Source organism: Bombina bombina, chromosome 1 (genome assembly GCF_027579735.1).
Source record: "Bombina bombina isolate aBomBom1 chromosome 1, aBomBom1.pri, whole genome shotgun sequence".
Classification (NCBI taxonomy): Eukaryota; Metazoa; Chordata; class Amphibia; order Anura; family Bombinatoridae; genus Bombina; species Bombina bombina.
The window spans coordinates 503,949,286-503,975,881 of NC_069499.1; the positions used below are offsets into that span (position 1 = coordinate 503,949,286).

The window sequence follows — 26,596 nt, forward strand, 5'->3', positions numbered from 1 at the left end:
ATACAAGATAATCACAGAGATTAAAAGTATATTATTATAACTGTGTTGGTTATGCAAAACTGGGGAATGGGTAATAAAGGGATTATCTATCTTTTAAAACAATAACAATTCTGGTGTAGACTGTCCCTTTAATGTTAGAGAATTTATTTCTAATTCCATTCAGAAGGCTTTGTCTGTCATACCGCCTTCTAATAAACGTAAAAGGTCTTTAAAAACTTCTCAAAATTGATGAATTTTTAAATGACCAACAACATTCTGATTTATCTATCTCTGATGAGGATCTATCTGGTTCAGAAGATTCTGCCTCAGATATTGACACTGACAAATCGTCATACTTATTTAAAATGGAGTATATTTGTTACTTATTAAAAGAGGTGTTGATTGCATTAGATATGGAGGAGACTAGTCCTCTTGATATTAAACTAGTAAACGTTTAAATTCGTTTTTTAAACCTCATGTAGTTATTCCTGAGGTTTTTCCAGTTCCTGATGCTATTTCAGATGTGATTTCTAGAGAATGGAATAGACTGGGTACTTCTTTTACTCCTTCTTCAAGGTTGAAGAAATCGTAACCTTTGCCGACTGATAGATTGGAGTTTTGGGAAAAGATCCCCAAAGTTGATGGGGCCAACTACGACAGATAGTACTTCTTTTAAAGATCCTTTAGATAGGAAACTTGAATCTTATCTAAGGAAGGCTTATTTATGTTCAGGTCATCTTCTTAGGCCTGCTATTTCTTTGGCTGATGTTGCAGCTGCTTCAACTTTTTGGTGGAAACCTTAGCGCAACAAGTACCAGATCATAATTTGTATAGCATTGTTAAGTTAATTCAACATGCTAATAATTTCATTTGTGATGCCATTTTTTATATCATTAGAATTGATGTTAGATATATGTCTTTAGCTATATTAGATAGAAGAGCTTTATGGCTTAAATCTTGGAATGCTGATATGACTTCTAAATCAACGTTGCTATCTCTCTCTTTCCAAGGTAATAAATTATTTGGTTCTCAGTCCCTCCCTCTCTAGTGACTCTTGCGTGGAGTTCCACATCTTGGGTATTTGCTATCCCATACGTCACTAGCTCATGGACTCTTGCCAATTACATGAAAGTAAACATAATTTATGTAAGAATTGACCTGATAAATTCATTTCTTTCATATTGGCAAGAGTCCATGAGACCCACCCTTTTTATGGTGGTTGGGATTTTTTTGTATAAAGCACAATTATTCCAATTACTTGTTGATGCTTTTTGTTCCTTTCTTATCACCCCACTTCTTGGCTATTCGTTAAACTGAATTATGGGTGTGGTGAGGGGTGTATTTATAGGCATTTTGAGGTTTGGGAAACTTTGCCCCTCCTAGTAGGATTGTATATCCCATACGTCACTAGCTCATGGACTCTTGCCAATATGAAAGAAATGAAGTTATCAGGTAAATTCTTACATAAATTATGTTTTTATAAAATTTATAAATGGAATATCCAAATGTAGGTAAAAATATTGATATTGTGAAAAAAAAAATATCTGGCCTCTATTTCTCAAATTCATTTACAATTCACCATAAAGGGACATGAAATTTTTCTTTCAAGATTTAGAAAGAGCATGCAATTTTAAACTGCTTTCTACTTTACTTTTATTATCTAATTTGCTTCATTCTCTTTATATTATTTGCTGAAAAACATATCTAGATAGGCTCAGTAGCTGCTTGTTGGTGGCTGCACATAGATGCATAGGGTCATTGGCTCACCTATGTTCATTGATATTTTTCAACAAAGGATATCTAAAGAATTAAATAAAATAGAAAATAGAAGTTACTTGTAATGTTTTTTACAATTGTATTCTATCTGAATCATGAAAGAACATTTTTGGGTTTAGTGTCCCTTTAATTTTTGTTGAGAATAGACCTGTAAAGAGAACCCAAGCTTTCAAATGGAGTCTAGGGGTGTTTTTTTAATTTTTTAATAGGATTTGTTTTAATGATTTCCTTTAAGACTGCAATCACCAAGACAACAACTAATACATAATACCATTATTAAAAGTATTTTCAATGCATTACTAATTAAAATCATCTCTCTCCCTATCACCATTTTTTAGGAGCCCCAAAAAAGGTATTTATAGTAGTAGAGAGGAAATTGCAGCATCAGGCAGTGGGAGAATATAGTTAAAGATAATGGCTACGCGTAGCAAAAAAGCAGCAGCAGTTATTGCTATAATTGGGAGTCTTCTATCTTTAGATTCAGAATCTGAAGACGATAACGATTGCTTGCAACTGTTATGTTTACTTGCTGAAAGGGAAGTTAAACAGTTATTAAATGATAAGTTAGAGAAGGTTGAAAATTATGTTGAGGGTGTCGTGTCACGTTACCATGCAAAGAACTTCCAAGAAAACTTTCGTCTTAGTAGAACAACATTTGAAGTGTTGTTGGGAAAAATGGCACCATTATTGCTTTCAGATGTTCCTGGGCGTCTCATTCTATCTATAGAGAAGAGAGATTTGTGCGGGTTATATATGTTGGCTAACCAAGGATCATTCAGATTGGCTGGGAACCTGTTTAATGTATCCAAGAGTACAGTATGGGATATTCTAAATGAATTTACTAATGTACTTCTGAAACTAAATGTAAACGAAAAAGTAATTTCATGACCAACTTTGCAAGAGGCAAACAAAACAATTGAGTTTTACAATAATAAATATTCATTTCCTGGCGTTATCAGTAACATAATGCTAGGAAAGAAGAAGAAAGTGAATCTTATTTTAATAAAAATAAGTTTTACTCCATTGTCCTACAAGGAATGTACAACCGCAAACTTCTGTTTTTGGACTGCTATTTTGGAGAAGCAGGATCTGCTCATGATGCCACTGTGTGTCGACGGTCCAATGTGTACCCAAGAGTATCAAGAAGTATTGGTTTTCCTGAAGGTAGCCACTTACTTGGAGATGCTGCATATCTAATCAACAGCAAGCTTTTGACACCATACAGAGATTGTGAAAGCATTAGTGTGGAAACATACTTCAACACGAAACTGAGCAAATGTCGTAGCAGCATAGAGCGAGCTTTTGGTCTTTTTATTGGATAGACGGTTTCGTTGTTTAACGTATTTGGATAGGTCTCGTCAAGATTTTATGATGATAACACAAATGTGCAGTTAGAAATCATCCCTGGAATAGAGGAACAGGAACCTAGTCCAGAACTTGATAATGGAACAGCTAAGAAACTAGGTCAGAATAAGAGACTTCAAATTGCCAATGCTATATTTGCACACAGACGTCAAAACAGGTGTTCAGCAGAGTAAGAGTACCTAAAAATCTTCTACTGTTAAAATTAGTATTAGTTTTAATTAGGGATTCTCCATAACCACTAATTTAAGACAGATTACAAGTACCAATATTTATTTTAATGAACTCACCAATGATAAAAAACTTTATTTTTTTCTGTATTAATAAATTGAAGGCATCACATTAGCCTGATTTTCCATAACCCCACTCTAAAGTCATGGTGATGCCGACTATTTATTATAAGTACTGAGTCAGTTATCACTGGCTTCACACATTATTTATTTATTTCATTTTTATTTATTTTAATTTGTTTTTATTGAGGTTTTGTAAAATGTGCAAAAAGCCTTATGAAACAGTTACATCTAAAATCAAGATATAAAATAAATTCTAAATGACATTTCAAAATATTTAGTTGAGGAAGCATGCTAGTATCACACTATATAACAACCAAGTATGTGGTAGGCGACAAGGCAATATCTGTACAATAGCAAACTGCTTTAGGCGTAGATATGCAGAGAGTGTCCTATGCTCCGGGTAACCATAGCAGATGAGTATCAAGTAGAATGGAAAAGACAAAAGTCGCCTATGAACTTGAGTGCATTGTCATAATTAATGGGAAGTTATGGCTTATGCATATGGCTTATGCATATGGCTTATGCATACATTGCTTATAAATCAGTAGTGACGTGTGATAGGTGGTTCTGGAACCTCTTTTTTTCATATATTGAGATGAAATGCTATAGTAAAATCAGGGGTGGGATCAATCAGCAGGCAAGAGCTGTTTTAAATTGGGGAAGGGGTTTTTAGGTTATGAAAAAAGGATTTTATCTCAACAGGGAGGAATGGTTCTGATGTAGGGGTCTTGCAAGTTGACACTGCGCCTTGAGACCCTCACAGTTGATTAGTTTGTGCTATATAAGTACCCAATAGATAGATAGATATATAGATAAATAGATAGATGGACTGTGGGTTATATTCCTAAGCTAGGGCTGCTGGGGTTGGGGTATATAACTATCTAGATATCTAAGCATTTCCAGATAATGTTGCTGTGTATGGGGATTGAGGGAGCAAGAGAACATCCCTACAAAAAAAAGGAGTTTGGTCTTATTCTTTTGGATTGTCTTACATTTATAGGTTACTCATGCATGTTTTTTAGTGACTGGATATTGTCAAGCTATAACTCTAGGAGCTTGTGCAGGGTAAAGTTCCCTCTTTAAGATGCATAAATAGATCTCTCTGTGTGTGCTGTATCTGAGGAGAGTTTTCTATTAATATATAGCACAGGGCTTGGGCTGATGAGCTATGTTTTTAACTAGAGGGAGAGAGGGTCAGCGAAATAAGTCACCTAGAGATAGTGGATAGCAACCGCCGCAGCTGGAATAAACATAGGGGTCAAGGTGAATATAAGGGCTAGAGATTATTGTTAGCCGAAATAGATTGCATTTATAATTGGGTATCATGGGTATAGTATTATAGGATGGGTATAGACTATTTGGGACTTCATCTTTTACAGTCAATTGCAGGGTGAGTTTATTAATGTAGGATCTTCTAGTAATTTAGAAGGATTCTGTGGCCTTGAGCAGGTTCAAGCATTTGAAATGTAGCAGTTTTTTTATTGTATACCTACAATAATATGATGAATGCCAGGTCTAGTTTGGAGACATGTGTAACTTGAGTGGAGCATTTCTACTGACTTTAATCTCAGCATTATAAGCAAAACCATTCTAATGAACTAACTCAGATTATATAAAACGTGGTATAGTACACATACCCATTAACATATGTGAAGAGGGATACTACAGTAGTGAAGTAAAGACCATTAAACGCTATGTATATAATGGCAAGAGAAAAAAAAAAACAACAACACAGATACAACCTTCCAACAAAGGGGAGTATAGTAATCAGAGTCTTGGAAACAATATCCCTGAGAGAGGAATAGGGATCAGTTCTCCTTGGGGTCTTGAATAACTTTCCCACTAGCCCACACCACTTCTGCTAAGTCCGTTCTGTTGAGCAGGTACCGTAACTCCGCAAAAAACTTGCACTGTGTAGGGTGTCCAGGAAGAGGAGCGCCCATGAGAGTGTTGGTATAAGGGCCCGAGAGATCTAGGCAGACAAACTGAGGATCCCACCTCATGGTAGGTTACAATGGACTTCTGGAGTGACACTGTCTGCTGTGACTTGTGTCTGTGAGTGCCAAGAGCTAAGATCATGTCAGCAAATCTAGCCGGAACTTCTGCCAAGGGATGTGTTGCTTTAGGCTTCTGTAAACTCCGGTGATCGTGAAGGATATGAAAGATTCAGATACTCCAATCCACTCGGGGCCGGTCACATCCTCCCAAGGAATTGCCTCTAGCAAGTCCTTCTCTACTGACCAGGTATAATACTTTGGAACTGGTGCAGCAGGTTGATCTGTATTGGCAGTGTGCTCCATGGTATTCTGCTTGCTGTAAGTATGTAGTCGAATAAGCTGGTGATGGTTTAGTAATGACGTAGGCACATGCATCTCTGAGATAGTGGTCGCTAAGTTCTCTTTTCCCATCATTGCGGTGTCAGGGACAGGGTAAGTAGTTGATACCGGCAGAGAGTGTGAGACCGCTTCATTGACTCGCATCTGAATTTAAATTGTTGTAGCGGGAACTAGCGTAAAAGGTTCCAATGGTGGGTCCTCACTGGCTCTCCCCTTGACTATCAAGATTAGGTCACTGAAGCTGTGCTGCATCTGTTGTTCAAAGCCAGCAAGTAGAGTATACATTGTGGTATAAAATTCTTCCCTGTTGAGAGTGGTTATGTTGAGCTTGTTTAACCCCGTACTCCGGGGGGCGGGATCAGATGTTATGTGAGGTAGGCCGCAGTCTGATATCTCATCGACTAAGGTCAACACTGGGAGATCGTAGATATAGGAATTCTGGTATGGATCTGTTCAGTGAGGCTTTATGCGTCTGTTGATGAGCTCTTTAGTTAAGGATACTGAATAAATCAGACAAAATATATCGAATCGTGTTGATCTCTTTTAGAAGCTTAGAATATGTGACCTATCATGGCCGCTGCTTAGGCACACCACCTATTTATTTTATTAAATAATTGTACGAGTACAAGTGTTCAGTATCCGTAGTGTAGTATAAATATTTGAAAAGGATGAGTAAAACAGCATGCGAATAATACCGATCTACAATTTCATTTGCATAAAATTGATATATTGATTGTATTATTTTAATATTTGTATACCAATTTTTATATAGTCTGTTATGTTATACATTAAAAAAATATTTAAAGGTTAAGACTAGAATCTTTTGTTGGTCATTATTGAGTCAATTGTAACTTTGAAATTTTTTTGTTATCTAGAGACACTTAAAGTGACTGTTAACAGCAAAATTGTTATTGATTAAAACGATATTGTGTTTACTAACCATTCCACAGCTTTGCACAAAAAAAACAGGTTTATATTAGCATACTTTACAAGATTACAACCTTAATTTTTTTTTTTTTTAAAAGAAAGTTCTATTATCACATGCTTTTGTATTTGCATTTCGCATCCGGCAAAGCTTGTTCATGTGAGAAATATATGACATTGTTCTTTCACTCATGGATTCTAACAACACAGCAGTAAATGTCTTACATGTAAGATGATGATTATAAACAAGGCAATCACAGTGTTAAAAATTATATTAATATATACATGTTTTATGTCCAAAACTGGGCAATGGGTAATAAAGGGATTATATATCTATTTAAACAATACATTTATTTTTAATTCTTTGTCTCTTGAAGTATAATTATATTATTTACAATGTCTAAATTATAAATAAAAATTATTATATAAATTGTGTTATAAGTGTAACAACAATATAACCATAGTTTTAAAAAATGTTGTGCCAAGGTTCTCTGACACTGATATATATGGATAATTAATTATGATTATAATTAGAAAATCATCTTATCTTTTATAAATAAATACACAGAAAATCCAATTTAACCTTTATTAAGCAACTTATTAATGAAGAACAAATTAATAAATGTAATTCAGTGTAACAATTATGCACTTAAAAAAAAAGTATAACTTTAATAATTCACATTTCCGATTAAATTACATCAATTATATTCCCATTATTTATCTATTATCCTTTCCTTCCTTCTGACACGTAGATATTCTCTAAATTCTGAAAGGACATCTGATATGAGTTCAATACTCCTTTTATTTATTCTTCTTGGTGTTTAAAGAGGAGTAAGCGAAACAGGTGGAGAGGTTCTTGAAGGCGTTATCAGACTGGGTGTGGTAGACGATGATGAAGCTGAATTTTCATTGACTTTGCTGCTTCGGCATGTTGCAACGGGTGCTATTTCTAGCATCTTGCCAATCGCCTCCTCCATGGCATCAAGAAATTTCAAAAAACGGGAATAATTACCTGACTTGTTATTGTGGTCCTTGACCGATTTATAAGTTTTCTTTAGACCACTCCATTTACTTTCAACCTGCTCTATATGGACAGGAAAAGAATCCTCTCTCAGACGCTCTGTTATGGTTCTCCAAGCTTTAAAGGGACAGTAAACACCAGAATTTTTGTTGTTTAAAAAGGTAGATAATCCCTTTATTACCCATTCCCCAGTTTTGCATAACCAACACAGTTATAATAATATACTTTTTACCTCTGTGATTACCTTGTATATATGCCTCTGCAAACTGCCCCCTTATTTCAGTTCTTTTGAAAGACTTGCATTTTTAGCCAATCAGAGCTTCACGTGCCTAAACTCAATGTTATCTATATGAAACACATGAACTAACACCCTCTAGTGGTCAAAATGCTTTCAGATTAGAGGCAGCCTTTAAGGTCTAAGAAATTAGCATATGAACCTCCTAGGTTTAGCTTTCAACTAAGAATACCAAGAAAATAAAGCAAAATTGGCAATAAAAGTAAATTGGAAAGTAGTTTAAAATTACATGTCCTATTTAAATCATGAAAGTTTTTTTTTTTTACTTGACTGTCCCTTTAATGAAATAAAATATAATTCATAATCTAATAATGCTGTATACTTATGCATAATAGGCACAAATTTTAACTGAAAAAGTTAAAATAATTATTATTTTAATAGCAGATTAGTTTTGTTAAAAATTATTCTATCAATTGATTAATCAGATACATATGTTACAAGATGTTACAGAGGCATTAATTAAAAAGATAGTCAAGTTAAATAAAAATATTTCTATTAAAATATGGCATGTAATTAAACAAATTCACAGTTTACTTATATCCCCAATTTTGCTTTGCTCTCTTGCTATTCTTAGTTAAAAGCTAAACCTAGGCGTTCAAAATGCTAATTTATTATACCTTGAAGACTGCCTATATATATATATATATATATATATATATATATATATATATATACACACACACAGAAATATCCATCTTTAGACATGTATATCTGTGTATCTCAATGTTAAAGTACTTATCCTGCCTTTTTTTTCTAACATCTGAGATCTCATATCTTTGAGCCTTTAAAACTTTTCTGTGCAATATTGTGTTTGAATGCATTTTATTAGAAAGTATTATTATGAGTGTAACTATACTTTGTGATGTATTTTTTATGTAAATTGTGATTGTGTTCAAGCGATTGTGTTTACATTCAACTCATAATACAAGCGGTAAGCCCTACGAGCGTAAACCCTCGGGATAAGCCCTTTTTTGCTTGGCGCAAACATTTGCACTCCACTCGTAATCTAGCCCAAAGTCTTTTAATAAAGTAATTTTAATCCCAGGGATCACCTATTTAGGCTGCTCTCCTGAAAAATGATTGGGGAAAATGATTGATTCCATCCATCACACTGTGAATAACACACAGACAGGTGGGTACCACAGAGTATATTATTTATTTATATGTATACCAATACACACACACAAACAAAACTGCAGTTTTCATCTCCTGTCACAGTATTACATTACAATAAATGGAGTGCAGTAGATCACAGGAGCTCCCCCTCCTCACCTCTTACTGCGTACAGACAAGCTTTTAAGTTGAGAAGTTGTCTCGTTGCATATGGGTAGCGTATCCTGTTCATTTGCTGCCCATAGTTATCATTACACACTCAAGTGAGCGTGTAATGCCCCCCCCCTTCTCTTGTGCGTCTAATCGCGCAAGAGAAGGACCTGTCAATCACCCTGAGTGAGCATTTTTGGTGTGATTTCTCTCTGCCACCTCAGAGTTGTCAGAGAAAGGCACTCATGTGCTAATCTGCCCCGCAAAGGTTCTGTGAATAAAGCTTGGGGTCTGATTATGCATTCACAGAGTGCAGTAGTCCTAAGTGACTGTTTAGTGGCTAATTAAGGGGTCCTGAAAAATTTAAGTACATACTTTTAGACGTGCTCTAGGTGTAAAACTATCCCAATGAGGTAAGACATGAATCTACTACCTCTAGTTTATAGTACATAATTGTGACTAGGTATGGAATTACAGTTTAATAAATCTTACACAGTGTCAGAAATCCTGGCCCTGAAGGCCCTGCAATGCTGGGTGGCCTACAGATAAGAAGGCCTTTTCAGGGACAGTGGGCCACTGCAGGGCCACCTCAACTGCTGGGGACTAGTGGCAGAGAGTAGAGGGAGGCTACATAACAACACGTGCATGCCAATAATGCATGCATAGTCTTTCAATATTCAAATTTTTGAGTGTGTATATGCATTTGTGATTGGCTGACGACTGTCACATGATACAGGGTGAGTGAAAATAGACATAGCTACTACTCATTTGAAGTTCAGACTAAATGCTATTGCATTGTCTTTTTATCATACATTTGTTGATTATGCAAATATACTGTATTTACTGGTCCTTTGAAGTAAATAAAGGTAAAATTTGAAATATTCATGGATGCATTTCAATTTGAAATAGATGCATAATTGCAATTTACTTCCATTAGCAAAAAAAATTCTTGTAAAAGTTATTACCGTTTCTCTGAGGCATACCCGCCTATGATGTTAGGGCCTGTACACTAGTGTTTAAACATCACACTTTGGCTTGTATGTCACTAATTATTTCTTCACACCACCTTTCTATCCCTTTAAAGGGATGTTAATTAATATAAATTCCCAATTACTCCTGAAACAGTTTTATATCATATGCCTTTTTTATTATTTAAAACTAAAATCACGTCAACAAAATAGCTAATCTGTGTGCATTTACAATTTAGCTAGTCGTTTTAGTTCTATCTGTGAGGTGCAAAAAAAAAGATTCAGACATTCAGCATCAACAGTGATGACTTCACACCTTGTTTTACTGTGATTGTATCACTTTCTCAGATCTTGTAAAATGTTATAGTAAATGTTCTTGAACTGAGGAGGAAGACAGAGAGTCACTATCTGCACATGCCAGATGCACATTTCCTTGCAAGTCGTGGGTAAATTATCTCAGTTGGATTTTTAATGTACCTTTAAAATGGATTCTAAAGAAAATGTTACATTGTATATCTTTTCTATCTTTTTATTTTTTCATACATGCTGCATCATTTTAAGTGATATACCATATGGATAAAATCTATTCAGGAATTACAGAACATTACAAACACAACTGGAGAGCTAATCAGGGGTAGCTCAGGAGCCGATGCACAGGAGCAGGACTTTACAAATATGTTTACTCACTTTGTGCAGGTTAAATGAATAGATACAGGCAAGAATTATTGAAATAATAAAGTGTTCTAATGCATTAGAGAATTTTATTATTAAACAAGTATGCCCCTTTAACCAAGTCAACTCTATAAATCCAAAACTCAGCAACAACCTAATATAAGTAAAAAAAAAAAGGGATCTCCTAATGCATTTTTTAACCAGGGAGCTCTCACTGCCTTTGTTTTACAGAAAACAAATATATATAAATGATTGCCATAAATCATATATTGTTGCTGTTGTAAATAAGAATACTACTGATTTTATTTTAACAGGAAAGAGTTCCTTTAAAATTACAAAGGAAATATGTGGTTTTATTGCAAGTGTCTGGACGTAGCTTTTAAAAATGCATTTATTTTTGCAATTATTCAGAATAAGTTGTATTTCGTCATACATATAGGGCTAGATTACAAGTTGAGCGATAAATATCGATATTTGTGCTCAACTAAGTAATACCAGAACATGCTAATGTGCGCTGGTATTTCAAGTGAGGTGCAAAGCGATTGCGACCTCGTGTTCGCATTGCACGGAAGCATTGCACTCATGAGAGCGTGCTTCCATAGGCTCCAATAGGAGCCTCGTTCTCATGCAGTCAGACATGGCATAAGAACTAGCGCAGCGAAGGGGGAAAGTCACGCAGTGATGGGAGGCAATTTTAAATATATATGTATATGACTATATACATATTTATTTTTGTGTTAATATGTGTATATATTACAGGGAACACACAGTTCCCATAGACCGCAATGTAAAGGCAGTTTCAGTGCCGTTTTTTTCTAACACTCCACAGCCGCGGACTTTAGCCCCAAATACTGCTAAGTGCTACATTTATAAAAAAAAAAAAGAAAACTTACACTTAAGTTTGGGGGCATTTGGGGGGACATTTATAAAATTAACCAGAGATCTGATCTCTGGTTAATTTTATAAGTGCTTATTGCTACCCCAAGCTCATGATAGTAATAACCAGCCACTTGTAATGGCTGGTTATTTATTGCACGCCCACAAATGGGCAAATTTGCCTCTTTGCAGGCACGCGATAAATTAGCACTCCACTTGAAATCTAGGCCATAGAAAGCTGTTTAATATTGTTACATTTCATTATTTGTAATACAATTATTAAAAATGTGAATTAAATTGCACAATGTATTTGTAAAAAAAAAAACATACTTCAATCCATCAATTGTAAAACATGTTTAAAATTCAGTGCAAATGTTACTCTTTCATATTTAATGTCAAAGTATATCTAAATCTTTAAATTTAGATTATAAATACATCTGTATTATGGTAGATAAAACAAGTGTTTATCATATCTCACTAAGCCAAAAAAAATCCTGGCTCAGTTCCTGAGAGAAAATGTTTGAAGCATTTGACAAATAAATGATATTTAACACTGACATAATTGCAAATATTCTTAACCATGTAGCCTCCAGACACGTCTGCAACATATTTTACAGCAGCCAATGGGTTAAAGAATAATTTGATAGCATAAATTCACGCAAAGTCACTACATAAAATATTAAAATATAATTTGCACACAATGTGTAATTATTGCAAACTATATGTACTGTACAACTGTTGAAAATGACTAAAATGGCTGCATTGTGTCATATTTTATATCTAGGATCAGATCAATTTCTCCAGTGACACAGCATAATGTGATACATTATTTAAGTGTCTTGAGGAACAGAACTTGTTGTTGGTATTCATGGCCAATTAATCCTGGCACAAAGAGTGATGAATTTGTTTCACTCCATGTGCCATGTGCAGAGATTACAACATTAGATTTTTGCATTATGGGTGATATTGTGAATGTCAATAATTGCCAATTTAGGCTACTGGGTATACAGACAAATCGTCTAAGTCAGATCCATAAATACACTTTCCAGGACAGACATTTGGCATTTCACTTTGCAGAAGCTTAAGGCTATGTTTCCTGTTAATTTTATACTATATTAGATATTGTGGAGTCTTCTGCCATCTATAGACAATGTGACACTAATGTTTTGTGTAAAAGACATCCTTATGTCAGAATGGATGAAAAATGTGAGGAACTCAGTCTATAAAATAATGTGATATAATGTTATTCATTCTGTCATTGAATTGATTTAATTGCTTCATATCTGCTCATTGTTTTGTATGTCAATCTGCTGCTTTTTAATGGGTTTAATGCATATATACTTCTAAATGCCTAGTTAAACTAGTTAATTAATAAATAGGATGTTCATTTTCTTTTTTCTTATTTCTTTTACCACTACCATTCAGTAAGAGACATGAAATACATATTAATACAATATGAATAAGGAAGTTATTTTAGCCCGTGATCATGTATATTGAATTATACATTTTGCACAGACATGCATTTCCTGGAGTTTCAATAAAAATTCAACAGCTTTATTGAAATGAAGATAGGTAGATATATAGATAGAAAGATAAAAAGATGATACATGCAAAATGCTTCTTAGAAAAAATGTAAAATTCTTAGAAAAAATACCTGTAATGTTGTGTGTCACCACTAGTACTAGTGAACTAGTGTCTGAAGCCTGTCCCGGTGTATGCTCAGCAGCTCACCTGCAAATGAGAAGTTAATTAACCCAGTATGCTGTTTAATTATACTATAAATAATAACTACATAAGTAGATGAACTGAATTATAATGGAGGGGTGGATCATTTTCAGTCACCATAGCTTCTAATCTACCTAAAATTGCAGACTAGTTGGCATGCTTTGCAGCTCATTAGCATACAGCGCCACTAACTAGAATAATGACTCACTGAAAGAAATTTATAGCTTGAAAATCATTTTCTTCTGGAAAGAAATGGCTCATACAATGCACAAATAGCTTTTAATGAATATCCCAAAAGCCCAAACATGGCAGTTCCACGTTAGGTTCAAAAGCTCAGGTTTCCCATGAACCACCACATTTCTCTACTGATCCAGCCTTGTAAATTAAACATTTTTACCAAATGTAAGTGTCAGATGTTTGAGCAATAATAATAATAATAATAACATACCTCCCAACAATTCAAAATTCAAAAGAGGGACCCCCCCGCGGCAAAAAAAATTGAAATGTGGTGGGCGGGGCTTAAAAAATCATAAGACCAAAGTAATATAAATAACATTCTAAATAAAGTCATATATTTTAATACACAGGCAGCAAATCAAACACAAGCTCAAACCACTGGTATAGCTATGTGAGCTATGTATTTAATTAGCCTTTGCAAAGACATTGCTAAATATTTTTATTTTAATTGGACATTTAATAATAAATTCTTTAAAACTGCTCTCTGCATTCCAAATTAATATTCTAGATTCTGGCCTTTAAAGTCAGCGAAAATGCACAGTAGCACACTACATAGCATACATTTACACATGCAGATACACACACACTACATAGCATACACTTACACATGCAGATATACACACACACTACATAGCATACACTTATACATGCAGATACACACACACTACATAGCATACACTTATACATGCAGATACACACACACATACACACACACACACACACACACTACATAGCATACACTTATACATGCAGATACACACACACTACATAGCATACACTTATACATGCAGATACACACACACTGCAGAACATACACTTATACATGCAGATACACACACACTACATAGCATACACTTATACATACAGATACACATACACTACATAGCATACACTTATACATGCAGATACACACACACACACTACATAGCATACACTTATACATGCAGATACACACACACTACATAGCATACACTTATACATGCAGATACACACTACATAGCATACACTTATACATGCAGATACACACTTTTACATGCAGATGCACATACACACACTACATAGCTTACATTTATACATGCAGATACACACACACACACTACATAACATACACTTATACATGCAGATACACACACACTACATAGCATAAACTTATACATGCAGATACACACACACTACATAGCATACACTTATACATGCAGATACACACACACTACATAGCATACACTTATACATGCAGATACACACACACACACTACATAGCATACACTTATACATGCAGATACACACACACTACATATTATACACTTACACATGCAGATACACACACACACACTACATAGCATACACTTATACATACAGATACACACACACTGCATAGCATACACTTATACAAGCAGATACACACACACTACATAGTATACACTTATACATGCAGATACACACACACACACACACTACATAGCATACACTTATACATGCAGATACACACACATTACATAGTATACACTTATACAAGCAGATACACACACACACTACATAGCATACACTTACACATGCAGATACACACACACTACATAGCATACACCTATACCTGCAGATACACACACACTACATAGCATACACTTATACATACAGATGCACACACACTACATAGCATACACTTACACATGAAGATACACACACACTACATAGCATACACACACGAAGATACACAGACACACTACATAGCATACACTTATACATGCAGATACACAAACACACACACATATTACATAGCATACACTTATACATGCAGCATACACTTATACATGCAGATACACAGACACTACATAGCATACACTTATACATGCAGATACACACTTATACATGCAGATACACATACACACACTACATAGCTTATATTTATACATGCAGACACACACACTACGTAGCATAAACTTATACATACAGATACACACACACAGTTAGGGATACAGATAGACGCACACACTACATCATATATGGGTATCTGTAATTCATTGTTTTTTTGTTTGTTTTTTTAATGCCTGGGGCAAATCGGGACAGATGGCTAGCAACCCGGGACAGGGGGACAGACCCATAAAATCGGGACTGTCCCGCGAAAATCGGGACAGTTTGGGGGTATATTATTATTATTTTGTACAGCATAACATAATTTTTATTTTAAGACTATTAACTCAGAAGCCCAGTATGGTCACATGTCCCAAGTTTCTATGATTGTTTTCTTATTTTTTGAAGGGAAAGTAAAGTCCAAATTAAACTTAAATTAATTGCATCAGCCAATAGGATTTTTCCTACCTTAATTCTGATTGGCTGATAGAATTCCAAAGTGCCGGATGGATGAAGACAGATGATGCCGCCTGGATGAAGACTTCTGCCCGTCTGGAGGACCTATTCTGCCCGGCTTGGATGAAGACTTCTGCCCATCTGGTGGACCACTTCGCCCGGCTTCATGGATGACTTTGGCCCGGTTGGGTGAAGACGTCTCAAGGTAGGGTGATCTTCAAGGGGTTAGTGTTAGGTTTTTTTAAGGGGGGATTGGGTGGGTTTTAGAGTAGGGATGGTTGTGTGGGTAGTGGGTTTTAATGTTGGGGGGGTAGTGTACTTTTTTTCAGGTAAAAGAGATGATTACTTTGGGGCAATGCCCCGCAAAAGGCCCTTTTAAGATCTATTCGTAATTTAGTATAGGGTATGGCTTTTTATTATTTTGGGGGGCTTTTTTATTTTATTAGGGGGATTAGATTAGGTGTAATTAGTTTAAAAAACGTGTAATTATTTTATTATTTTCTGTAATTTAGTGTTTTTTTGTACTTTAGATAATTTTATTTAATTTTATTTAATTGTAGTTAATTGTAGTTAATGTAGGTAATTAATTTAATTATAGTGTAGTGTTAGGTATAATTGTAACTTAGGTTAGGTTTTATTTTACAGGTACTTTTGTATTTATTTTAGCTAGGTAGTTATTAAATAGTTAATAACTATTTAATAACTCTTGTACCTAATAAAAGTACAAAATGAGGTGCACTCGCATTCAGTAATCACTTGTAGAAATTTTATTGCAGAGTAAAAAAGGGATACAAAACGTAGAATTCCAGTGGCGATGTGAGTGGTGTGAACTCCACTCTAGGTACTGACTGCTGACATGTTTCAGCTCAGAAAGCCATAATCATAGCTGTAGTCTCAGGTTACCATCAGTCTTATATGCCTATTAGTGCATACTGATTGGTTAAAACAGAAAACCTTTACCTGTAGTGGAGCCCACACACACACACACTATTGCCATAGTAACAACCGTATGAAACACAAATCATACAAATAGCAATAACTCACATAATCAAACTTCAGTATATATGCAAAAATTCAGCTGATGTGTATTAAAAAGGTATTTGCAGAACATATTAACAATGTGTGAGGACAATGAACTAAAGAGACGTATTAACACTTGAAACTAATTGGGTAATTCACTCCATACATACGTATAATGTTAACTCTCTTTGATCAAGTGCCTCTACTTTAATATATCTAACACAGACAATAAACCTTCTAAATCAATTAAATAAAGTACAGATACAAATAGTGCCTTCAAATTTGACATGTAAATAATAAAAATATACAGAATGTTATATGATAAATGTATTAGATACTAGTCAAAAAAGTTCCTCATAGCTGTTATATATCTGGGTACAGCACAAACTATATACCTCCAATTATGCTAGTGAACATTCACTCTTTCTTGGAGGCTAATATATACTCCAGAAACATTAAATAAATGTTAAGCTAACTTGTAGTTATACCGGTTATTTTCTAGTTGTTCAGTGTCCAAATACAAAACTTATGTTGGGTACAAAGCTGACCAAAATCATAAACAATATGGATGTTTTATACATAGACCCAGGACTACTACTCCTAGAAATTGTTCAAATCATATTCAGAGTTTAGTCCATCAGGTACTCCAGTCCTGAGCCTGTGTATCCAAAAACCTCTCTCTTAGCCAGTAATCTATCTCTGTCACCATCTCTTTCCTTACATTTGACCAATTCAATAATGGTCCATTTAAGGGAGTTGGCACTTGATATCACATTCAATACAGGTCAATAAATAGACAACATAACTTGTCCCTATTGTACCTAGTTAAAATAAATACAAACTTGCCTGTAAAATAAAAATAAACCCTAAGCTAGGTACATGTGAGGTCTGGAATTAAATTGCCTTGTGTAAAGGTATAAGGACCACAACTGCAGACTTACTAGTGAGTGGATGTATCACCTTGTAAAACAGGCTATTACTTTGCATAGACTGTATGTATAAAAGGTGAAAATTAATTTTAAATTAAATTACTCTTAGTTATAAAGATTATCTCCAAAAGCAAATTCAACATAGGAGAGTTAATCAAGAACATAGAGTTCATATATAACATTGGATACGGAGTTGCAGTTCATGCATCAAAATGTAGATTATTTATATAACACACTTCCAGGATAAACAAAAAGGATAGGCAGTCAAAGCTTTCAAAAATAATATGACTCAAGAAAACCTGAGCAGAGAAACTTCCATAAGACAGAACTCAGAAGCCACTGTAGCATGTTAGGTAGTTATAGTATGCAAAAGGCTCCCTATGCTGCACAGGCAGTGAAGAGATGAGAGCAGGAGCTGTGTCAGGAGACCGCACTGGAGCGGTGCTGCGTTCAGGAAGGTGGGAGGAGCGGAACACTTGAGTGACAGCGGCAGACGCCGCGAATTTGACAGAATACTTGTAAAGTAAAAGGCTGTACAAACTTAACGTGGATCTTACAGAAGGTTGTAGTACAGACCTGGGAAAGTAATCCTTTATAGGAGAGTCTCTAGGAATGGTAAGCTGGTTGATGCGGAGTGGCTTTATGATCCGCTGCAGCAGAGCAGCAAACACAGCAGGTCACTTGAAAAAGACTGCCAAAATGAAAGATACGTTACTGTAGTAAAGTTGACAAAAGTTCATCAAAGAAATCCACAGAGATGGAAAGCTGTAGAGAATCCTTGGAGATTTATAATGTAAAACTTGGCTTGAATGAGAACACAATAGTGCAGGTATGCAGAGTTGCAGGAACTGCTACAAGTGCAATAACTAAGCACCTGTTTGCAGTCAGGTGATGTCTTAAATACAGGCAAGAAGAGAACAGGTGATAAGGAGAGCTGGAAAAGGTGAACTGGAATCCTTACATACGCCCCCCATCAAGGAAGCCGATCCTCGGCTTGATGCTTCGGAAGTTGAGGGTAGCGTCTATGAAATCTGGAAAGAAGACGAGGAGCATCAATGTGAGTATATGGTTCCCAGGTGTCATCATCAGGGGTGAAACCTTTCCAGCAAACTAGATATTGTAATTGCCCATTGCAGATTCTAGAATCAAGAAGATCCTGGATTTCAAAGGAATCAGAGTCCAATGCTGAGGCCGCAGGAGGCGGGATACTGCTGGTAGGAGTCGAATCAGTGGCCGGTTTCAACAATGACACATGAAAGGTCGAATGTATAGGCAAGGTGGAGGGAAGTTCCAAGGTAACTGCATTCTGGTTAACAACTCGGGTGATAAGGAATGGAACAATGTATAAACTGGAAAGTTTCTTAGAAGGAACTGGTATTTTAATGTTTTTGGTGGAGAGCCAAACCCTATCTCCAACCACATAAGTGGGAGCTGGTCTTCTGCGTAAGTCGTAGTACCTTTTCTGTGAAGCTTGAGCGGTTTGTATATTCCTTTTTAGGAAATGGAAATTCTCCGCTATGGTTTGCAAGAGGTCATCAACTTTTGGAGAATTAGCTGGCTCACAATCTTGAATGCTGAAATTGGGGTGAAATGCATAATTTGCAAAAAATGGTGACAGGTTAGTGGAACTGTGGTTGGAATTGTTGTAGGCAAACTCAGCCATGTATAGGTAGTGTGCCCAGTTGGTTTGGTGGTATGAGCAGTAACAGCGGAGATACTGCTCAAGCCATTGGTTCAGTTTCTCAGTTTGCCCATTAGTTTGTGGATGAAATGCCGTACTCAGACGATGGTCAATTTGAAGATGTTGGGAAAGATGTTTCCAAAATTTAGAGGTGAACTGAGTACCCCGGTCAGTTGTTATAATAGTTGGAAGACCGTGGTACCTAACAACAGAACTCAGAAACAGTTCAGCTGTTTCACTGGAGGTTGGTAATTTATGAAATGGAATGAAAATCGCCATTTTAGTCAGAATGTCTGTGACAACTAGAATGGTATTAAAACCAGAACTCAATGGTAGTTCCACAAGGAAGTCCATTCCAATATGAAGCCAAGGTCTGTTGGGTATTTCAATAGGTAGAAGGTGACCGTACGGTTTGTTCCTTTCTTTTTTAGAAGTAATGCAGATGGTGCAGTTTTGTATATAGGATTTAACTGTAGAAACCATATCTGGCCACCAATATAAACGGTCAAGAAGGGATTTCGTTTTCTTTATACCAGGATGTCCGATAAGAGGAGGATTATGGTGTTGTCTTATTGCATCATTCCTAAGATCTTTTGGTATATATAGTTTCTGACCATGGTAGTACAAGTTATCGCGGTGGGTAAGTTGTTGGATAGGAATCTCTGTGTCGGAGAGTAGAGAGTGTTGTACTTGCGATTCAAAAGAGGGTAGAAGACCAATGAATCTTTCAGCTGGGATAATTGAGGTAGGCTCTTGGGTGTTAATTGGTCTTGGATCCCTTCTGGAGAGCGCATCAGCCTTACCATTCCTAGATCCAGGTCGGTATATGATTTGGTAATTGAACCTGCTGAAATATAAGCTCCAGCAAACTTGTCTGCCTGAAAGAGTTTTGTTCTTATTTAGAAATTCAAGATTGCGATGATCAGTATATATCAGAATAGGAAGAGACGTGCCCTCTAGCAAATGTCTCCAGTTGTCGAAAGCTCTCTTGATGGCGAGTAGCTCCTTTTCACCGATAGAGTAGTTCATCTCTGCAGAAGAGAGTATCTTTGAGTAGAAAGCCACGGGATGAAGTGGTTTTTGAAGGTCTTTTCGTTGTGATAAAACTGCACCAACAGCATAGTCCGAAGAATCCACCTCAAGAGTGAACTGCAGAGAAGGATCAGGAAACTGCAGAATCATAGCAGAGGTGAAAGAATCCTTGAGTGATTGAAAAGCTTTAGATGCGGCATCGTTCCAATGAAAAGGAACACAAACACTAGTGAGTGAGGTTAAAGGCTTAACTTTATGAGAGAAATTCCTAATAAATTTCCTGTAATAATTGCTGAATCCAAGGAAGCGTTGCAGATCTTTCCTATTCGTGGGTTGAGGCCAGGTTTTGACGGAATCAACTTTGTTATCTTTCATTTGTATGCCCTGGGGTCCTATGGTATAACCTAGAAAATCAATTTCAGTGGTATGGAAGACACATTTCTCCAGCTTTGCATAAAGTCGATGCACTTGAAGACGGGAGAGTATCCAGCTGACATGTTTTATGTGTTCTTCCATGTTCTTGGAATAGATCAAAATGTCGTCCAGGTACACTATAACACAAACATCAAGTAGATCGTGGAAGATATCGTTCACAAAGAACTGGAAGGTAGCAGACGCGTTAGTTAGCAGGCGCGTTAGTGAGTCCGAATGGCATGACCAGGTATTCAAAAAGGCCGTACCGAGTTCTAAAAGCGGTCAGCCACTCGTCGCCTTCCCTTATCCTGACAAGATTATAAGCTCCTCTCAAGTCCAGTTTAGTAAATACTTTAGCATGCTGAAGCCTTTCAATTAATTCCGGTATAAGTGGCAACGGATAGCGGTTTTTGATGGTTATTTTGTTTAGTTCTCTGAAGTCAATAATGGGGCGTAGGGAGTTGTCCTTATTTCTTACGAAGAAAAATCCAGAAGCAGCTGAAGAAACAGAGGGACGAATAAAACCCTTTTTTAAGTTCTCATCCAGATAGCACTTAAGATGATCCAATTCTGGTTGTGACAGTGGGTAAAGATGACCAAACGGTGGTGAGGTGCCCGGTTTTAGATCAATGGGGCAGTCATAGGAGCGATGAGGCGGGAGAGTTTCCGCTTCTTTCTTACTGAAGACATCAGAAAACTTCAAATAAACACTTGGAATATGTGTGGTTTCCGACAGGTGTAGTAAGGAACAATGTTGGTAACAGGTCTGCTTGCAGTAGGATGAATTAAAATCGAGTTGTAGGGAGTTCCAAGTGATATCTGGTTCATGTAACTGCAACCAGCGTATTCCTAAAACAATGGGAAACAGAGGCGAAGTAATAACATCAAAGGTGATGTATTCTTGGTGTAAACCAACAGTAGTTACAAGAATGGGGATAGTGTGGTGAGTGATAGGACCGGAAGAAATTTCAGAACCATCAACTACTTTAATAGAGACAGGAGACAGTTTTCTGCTTAGAGGTATTTTATTACTCATTACAAGGGAAGCATCAATATAATTGCCTTGAGCTCCGGTGTCAATTATTGCCTCTGTCTTCACATGCCTCTTGTCCCACTGTAATGAGAGAGGTAAAATACAATGAGCTGGCTGATCATGCACAATGAAGGACGTCAGAGAAGTATGAGACTTACTGTTTTTATTCTTGTGCAGGGAGGTGCACTCACGGATTGAGTGAGAAGAGGAGCCACAGTACATACATAAGCCTCTAGACTTTCTTCTGAATCTCTCTTCAGAAGAGAGGGGTCCTCTGAAGACACCTATCTCCATAGGCTTAGGGTTGGTTGAAGTTGAGGGATGAGATGTATGTGTCGGCATGACAGATCTTCTATGAGTGGTATCACTGTAATGACGTTCTGACTTTCTTTCTCTCAGCCGCCGATCAATCTGCATTGAGAGTCTAATGAGACCTTCCAAAGACTCAGGAAGCTCAGTGCGGGCAAGTTCGTCTTTCACTAGATCGGAGAGGCCTAAGCGAAATTGATTCTTCAATGCTATGGTGTTCCACTGACTGTCGGTAGCATACTGTTTAAAGTCCGTTATGTAACATTCAACAGGGCGGTTGCCTTGTTTAAGTTTCCTAAGCTTGGTCTCAGCAGTGAGCTGGACATTTGAATCAGAGTACAGCTCATCCATAACAGCCAAAAAAGATTGCAGAGAAGAGAGAATCAGACTATTAGTCTCGAAGAGGGTATCAGCCCAAGCACGGGGTTCCCCTCGTAGGTAGGAAATCATAGTCAGTACCTTCACTCTATCATTAGGGTAGGTCAGAGGTTTTAAGTTGAATGTTAAAAGGCAAGCATTTCTGTATTGACGATAGAATGCTCTGTCCCCATTAAAGGGATCCGGAGGGGAGATTCGTGGTTCGAGTGTTGAATCAGTAGGCTGTGACTTAGGGGATGATATCTCCTTCATAGCTTTCTTTAGACTGTCGTTTTCAGCCTTTAATTCCCTCAATCCTTGAGTGAGTTCATCCACTCTATGAGATAGATTATAAACTATGTTAGGCAGGTCTGCTGGATCCATAGTAGGCTTAGTTATTCTGTGAGGTCTGGAATTAAATTGCCTTGTGTAAAGGTATAAGGACCACAACTGCAGACTTACTAGTGAGTGGATGTATCACCTTGTAAAACAGGCTATTACTTTGCATAGACTGTATGTATAAAAGGTGAAAATTAATTTTAAATTAAATTACTCTTAGTTATAAAGATTATCTCCAAAAGCAAATTCAACATAGGAGAGTTAATCAAGAACATAGAGTTCATATATAACATTGGATACGGGGTTGCAGTTCATGCATCAAAATGTAAATTATTTATATAACACACTTCCAGGATAAACAAAAAGGATAGGCAGTCAAAGCTTTCAAAAATAATATGACTCAAGAAAACCTGAGCAGAGAAACTTCCATAAGACAGAACTCAGAAGCCACTGTAGCGTGTTAGGTAGTTATAGTATGCGAAAGGCTCCCTATGCTGCACAGGCAGTGAAGAGATGAGAGCAGGAGCTGTGTCAGGAAACCGCACTGGAGCGGTGCTGCGTTCAGGAAGGTGGGAGGAGCGGAACACTTGAGTGACAGCGGCAGACGCCGCGAATTTGACAGAATACTTGTAAAGTAAAAGTCTGTACAAACTTAACGTGGATCTTACAGAAGGTTGTAGTACAGACCTGGGAAAGTAATCCTTTATAGGAGAGTCTCTAGGAATGGTAAGCTGGTTGATGCGGAGTGGCTTTATGATCCGCTGCAGCAGAGCAGCAAACACAGCAGGTCACTTGAAAAAGACTGCCAAAATGAAAGATACGTTACTGTAGTAAAGTTGACAAAAGTTCATCAAAGAAATCCACAGAGATGGAAAGCTGTAGAGAATCCTTCGAGATTTATAATGTAAAACTTGGCTTGAATGAGAACACAATAGTGCAGGTATGCAGAGTTGCAGGAACTGCTACAAGTGCAATAACTAAGCACCTGTTTGCAGTCAGGTGATGTCTTAAATACAGGCAAGAAGAGAACAGGTGATAAGGAGAGCTGGAAAAGGTGAACTGGAATCCTTACAATACAATGTAACTATTAGTTATATTGTAGCTAGCTTATGGTTTATTTTATAGGTAAGTATTTCGTTTTAAATAGGAATAATTTATTTCGATTTATTTACATTATATTTAAGTTAGTGGGTGTTAGGGTTAGGGTTAGACTTAGGTTTAGGGGTTAATACATTTAATATAGTGGCGGCGGTGTAGGAGGGGGGCAGATTAGGGGTTAATAAATATAATGAAGGTGGCAGCGGTGTAGGGGGGGCAGATTAGGGGTTACTAAATATAATGTCGGTGGCGGAGGTGTAGGGGGGGCAGATTAGGGGTTAATAAATATAATGTAGGTGGTGGCGGTGTAGGGTGGGGCAAATTAGGGGTTAATAAATATAATGTAGGTGGCGGCGGTGTAAGGGGGGCAGATTAGGGGTTAATAAGTATAATGTAGGTGGCGGTGGGCTCCGGGAGCGGCGGTTTAGGGGTTAAGCACTTTATTTAGTTGCGGCGGGGTTCCCGGAGCGGCGGTTTAGGGCTTAATAAGTATAATATAGGTGGCGGCGGTGTCTGGTGGCATATTAGGGGTTAATAAGTATAATGTAGGTGGCGGCGGTGTAGGGGGGCAGATTAGGGGTGTTTAGACTCTGGGTACATGTTAGGGTGTTAGGTGTAGACATTACCATAGGAATCAATGGGATATCGGGCAGCAGCAAACATGAGCTCTCGCTGCTTTCCAACTCCCATTGATTCCTATGGTATCCGCGGCCTCCAGGGCGGCGGATTGAAAACCAGTTACGCTGGGACGGAAAAGTGCTGAGCGTACCTGCTAATTATTTGATAACTTCCGTATTTGCGGTTGACGGCTTGATAAATACATGCCTAAGTATTTGTTAGAGAGTAACACTGTAAGTTCATGAGCGTGCACGTCTTTAGCCATCTGGCAGTAATGTTAGCAACAATGTTTATACCAATAATATACACTAAAGAACAAAGCATATTCTATAGTAGAAGCAAATTGGAAAGTTTTTTAAAATTGCACTCAGATAAAATCAGATAAGGAAGGCCATAGCTGTCAATTATTGAACACGGCGGTAGACTACGGTCAGAGTATCTTAATATCATCATGGTGTTATTAAATGATAACATAGCTTGGGGTTATCTAATTTGGATTATTAAGACAGTCAAATTCTGATTTAATTCCTGTTAGATGCTCAAAATGGGCCTTGTTTGGTACAAATAAATGATTGGAATTTATTAAGCTGAACAATAAAAAGTAAGACAATAGGGTTGTATGCTCTTGTTGAGTCATTAAGTAGGAGGGACTGGGTTCAGTGTTCCTTTAATGTATCATGCCATCATTTCTTGCTACCCATGGACATCGTTCTGATCGGTATAAATATGTGAACTTGATGACCGTTTCTTAAATTAGAAACACTGTTCTAACTCTGAAGGGTATTTGATTAGTTTTGATACATCTTTTAGTGTATTAACTTACCCTATATAGCAACAATGTCTTGTATTTAAAAATGTGCAGCTCATATACAGCTAAAAGATATTATCTCACTTAAATCCTGTATTTGTTTGGCAAGCTTAACAGGCTTTGTTAAGAATATACTAGGGAACTTTTTTTGTTATGAATGGAAATTACCATACTGTTTTCTTTTGGTGTCATATAGTTTTAATTGTATCACTCTCTGATAGTATGTTGATTTTAGTTATATGGTACATATATCAGAATATGAGAGATAATATTTGTGTAATTTGATGCTATATGTGCTTATATTTATTTGTTTGAACTTGTGTTTCCGTAATAAATATATATATATATATATATATATATATATAAAAAAAATTGCACTCTCTATATGAATCACATAACTTTGATTTTGACTTTATTGTCCCTTTAAAGGGACAGTCTAGTCCAAAATAAACTATCATGATTCAGATAGGGCATGTCATTTTAAACACCTTTCCAATTTACTTTTATCACCAACTTTGCTTTGTTCTCTTGGTATTCTTAGTTGAAAGCTAAACCTAGGAGGTTCATATGCAAATGTATTAGACCTTGAAGGCCGCCTCTATCTGAATGCATTTTGACAGTTTTTCACAACTAGAGGGTGTTAGTTCATGTGTGTCATATAGATAACATTGTGCTCACACACGTGGAGTTACCTAGTAGTCAGCACTGACTGGCTACAATGCAAGTCTGTCAAAATAATTAGAATAAGAGGGCAGTTTGCAGAGGATTAAATACAAGGTAATCACAGAGGTAAAAAGTATATTATTTTAACTGTGTTGGTTATGCAAAACTGGGAAACGGGTAATAAATGGATTATCTATCTTTTAAAACAATAAAAATGCTGCTGTAGACTGTCCCTTTAAAGGTAATTATTATTAATATTTGCCA

The 26,596-nt window shown here is 36.6% G+C and overlaps 1 long non-coding RNA gene across 1 annotated transcript in view; it reads right to left on the minus strand.

Moving 5' to 3' along the window:
* The window catches only part of LOC128638350 (uncharacterized), a 206,351-nt gene that overhangs the window by 95,478 nt on the left and 84,277 nt on the right, over positions 1-26,596 (minus strand). The window contains exon 3 of the long non-coding RNA XR_008399087.1: positions 13,420-13,496. This is a non-coding gene — a long non-coding RNA (uncharacterized LOC128638350). The remainder of the gene's footprint in view (positions 1-13,419; positions 13,497-26,596) is intronic.